Genomic DNA, 3,830 nt, shown 5'->3' with positions numbered 1-3,830 from the left:
GGCTCACGAGAACGGCAAGCCCCTGTACTCACACCCCACTTTACAAGTTAGATTTGCCATCTGACGTCATGCCACCAACATCTCCACCAGGTGCTGTGAGTAGTCCCCCCGTCCCATCCTCCCAATGACAGAAGAAATGGACTGATAACTTGGTTTAAAGAAAAAATGTTTAGGAATTTTCACTCAGTCTTCAGACTCGAACTTCCGGGATGCCATGACTCAGTAGCTGCCAGCAGGCAGCGCTGCTCAAGCTCCTGCACCAGTGGATGCTGATGGCAGGAGGCAGTGAGGGGACAGCCAGGGGCACAGCCAGGCCCATTTCAGAGCAATCTGTTACAATCTCACATATGTCTGCATACGTGCATTAACACAGAAGGCTTTTTTTCTCAGGAAACTCAAGCAGAATTGATGCTTCAGTCGCCTGTTTATCCTGTGGCGAGCTGAGCAACCCATGTTGAGACGACTGGGGGAAGATTCCCAACTGGGAAGGTCAGTTTGCTGGGGTCTGATCCACAGAGGGTAAACAGATCACTCCAAAGAGCACTGATTGGGGGGCACTCTGGCCCCAGGGTCATAAGGAATTAGAATGTGAGATGGAGGAGTCAGACGAAAATTGGAAAGTCTCCGTGGAGAAGTAGAAACCCCGCAGAAAACGAAACTAAACAATTCTTCCCAGTGTCACCCAGAGCGGTTGTCAACGCTTCAAGTTTACTAGGGAAGCGTAGGCTTTGTAGGCGCTCAGTGTTTAAAGGTGGGGTACAGTACAGAGGAAGCGAGCCTGAACCCTCTCCCAGGGTCGGGTCCCATGGTCTCGGGTCCCCTTCAAGTTGGTAATCTGCAGCCACAAGAGAAACCTGAAAGGGGGTTAGTCCTGGGGGCTGGGGCAACAAATCCAGCACCCAGCTCTTGATGTGACATAAGGATGGTTCGCAGGGATTGTGAGGGAACTACATTCCACCCCTTGCCCCGCCACGCACATTCGCCGCTCCTCTTTGTCCTGGGCCAGCCCGTTTATGAACCCCTTCTCTCGGTGCTCCTCCCTCATCACGGCTCTCTGGTTCTGGCAGAGAGCCAAAGGGGTGGCTCAGGCCTGGTTATGAGGGTCTTCTGCAGGGATGTGAGAATATGTGTGGAGAAGGGGTTGGTTAAAGGTGGTAGGAGACATTTCCTGAATGTGAGCCTGTGTGAATTTCAGGAGGCAAGGAGCAAAAAGAAAAAAAAAGTAAAGTCATCATTAGTATTGGCCCCAAGAGTGGGAGGAGCCATAACACTATAGGATTTTGAAACCATGTCAGTGGGGAATTGGAGCCCCCACTTTCCCTTTCATGTCTTTGCGTAGTTTCATGAAGTCTTCCACATTTTGTTCTACAATCTCTGATTCATTGATACAATAACAACATTCTTCCCTGAGGAACAGGCAGGTGCCCCCCTGTTAGCCCTTAACAGGTCGAGAGCCTGCCGGTTTTGGAGTGGCCTGTGCCAGGGAGGGGAGCTGTCTTTGTGATGATGCTAAAGACACAGGGGTTTTTTCTAAGGAGGTATCTATCCTTTAACTGAAATGTTAGAAGTGCAGGAATGAAAGCCGACAAGGGCGTCAGTTTGCTAGCAGAGGTAGCTGTGATTGGAGTCCCATAGGGGTCTGAGAGTTGGGGAGTCTGGCAAGCAGCGTCCGTTATCTTGGTCATAGTGGTATTGAGATGAATTGGAGCTGCCACCAGTAGAGGCCTCTGAAGGGAAGCACAGAGGAAACAAGAAAAGTATCAGATCCAAAAGAGTTATGTAGGAATAGTATAGCGTTTTGTATTTTACGAATCCAGGTTGAGGGTGTCTCTGATTTTTCTGATGATGTTAGCTGATTTTGTAGGACTTGCTCTGAATGGAGGATGTCCTGGGAGACTTGGACTGTGGCATTTTGTGTCGGGACATAGTCCCTTGAGATGGGAAAATGTTGCCACTGGGTAGGAATGCCAGCCAGTGTACCCTGTGGCTTGGACTCCCTGTACCCAGCGTAGGTCCCAAGGAAATGAAAAAGATAGTTAACTTGATTCATATTGAAACCCGTATTATGACAGATGGAGAGAACATTCGGCCTTTGTCTGGAAGGTGCACTGCACATGACGGGCAAGGGCACCCCCCATATTCTTTGTAGGTATTCTTGCAATGATCTAAGGTTTGATGGTAAAAGAAAGAAAACATGGTGTTCATAGTGTTGTTAATCGATGAAAGAGTTAGGGTGAGAGTGATGGGTGCTGTGCATCTGGCCTGTGGGCACTGTGCAGTACCCACCAAGTGGGTAGTCTCCGTGGATCCTGAGACAAAGGTCTCCTTAACTTTGAATTTCCACACATAGGACACTGGGCTAGGGGAGATTTTGACAAGAAATGCGCATCCTAGAAGGACCCAGGTTACAACATACATACTGTTTGTCTTCGGGAGCACGTTTGACCCGAGAGAGATGGTACCAGGAGGGGTCTCCCAGAGGTGTTACCGCTATAGGCGTGATGAGAATGACTGTGTGCGGACCAGTCCATGGAGGTTGCAGTGGCTTTGGCTGAAGCGATTTGAGCAGAACTTGATCTCCTGGATGCACTGGTGGGGAAGGTTAGTTGAGGAGGTCGAGATTCAGGCAGGACTAGGTAAGTACTGGTCTGCATGTTCCTGGAGCAGTTGCAGAGCTCTCAGGAAAGTTTAGTCAGGTGACCCTTGATGAGCCCATTGGCGCGCTTCACTTTCCCTGAGGATTGCGGGTGGTGGGGAATGTGAAGCTTCCAGGTGATACCCAGAGCCGCGGAGACCTGCTGAGTAATCTTTGAGATAAAAGCTGGACCATTGTCAGATAGAACAGATGTGGGGAGGCCAACGCATGGGATAATGTGGTTAAGAAGGGCCTCGGTAACCCCCTGAGCCGTTTCTCTAGCTGCGGGGAAGGGCTTGACTCAACCTCTTATTGTATCAACCGTTGTGAGCAGATATTTAACTTTTTTGTGAGTAGGGAGGTGAGTAAAATCCACCTGCCGATCCTGTCCGGGTAAGTGTCCACGCAGCTGGTGAGCTGCAGAAGAAGGAGGTTGGCGAATTCCCCCTTGAGGTGATCCACGAGCACCGGTTTGACGATGGGAACACAGCTGCCAGACTTTTGCATTCAAGGAGGGCTGGAAGGGCAGACTCAGGATTTGGCGTTCATTAGGTTCCTAAGTCGGAGTGATGGAGGGGACAGATAGAGAGAGAATAGGACCAGGATCTGCAGCAGAGTGAGTTGTGGGAGCCCTTGGTGCTGCATCAGCCTTGTTATTCCCTGTGGTCACATAAGAATTGTCCGTGTGGTGTCCTTCACAGTGGATAATGGCGACTTCAGTTGGAAGCTGCAAGGCCGCTAGAAGCTTAAGGGCAAGTTTAACGTTCATGATGGGGGACCCCTGGGTGGAGAGGAACCCCCTTTCCTGCCAAATCGCAGCAGGACTGTGAGCCATAAGGAAGGCATATGTTGAATCCGCATAGATGGTGACTTTCTTATGGTGGCTGAGGGTGAGGGCCCCGGTAAGTGCTCTGAGTTCTGCCTTTCGGGAGGTGGTTCCTCCGGGCGGCTTTCCTGCCTCGATGACCTGATCGAGGGTAACCATGGCCTAGGCAGCCCTCCGCTGACCTCGCGCACCTTCGCAAGAGCTGCCGTCTACAGACAGACTCCAGTAGGCATCTGACAAAGGGGAGTCGGCCAAACCCAGTCTGGAGGTTTGCATTTCGCCCAGGATTTCAGGGCACGAATGAGCGGCAGAAGGGGGGCCAGAGACAGAAGAGGGGCTGGGTTGAGAGAAGTTGACTGAGTGAGACTC

This window comes from Talpa europaea, assembly GCF_964194135.1.
Source record: "Talpa europaea genome assembly, chromosome: 2".
Taxonomy (NCBI): Eukaryota; Metazoa; Chordata; class Mammalia; order Eulipotyphla; family Talpidae; genus Talpa; species Talpa europaea.
This window is presented reverse-complemented; position numbering follows the sequence as displayed.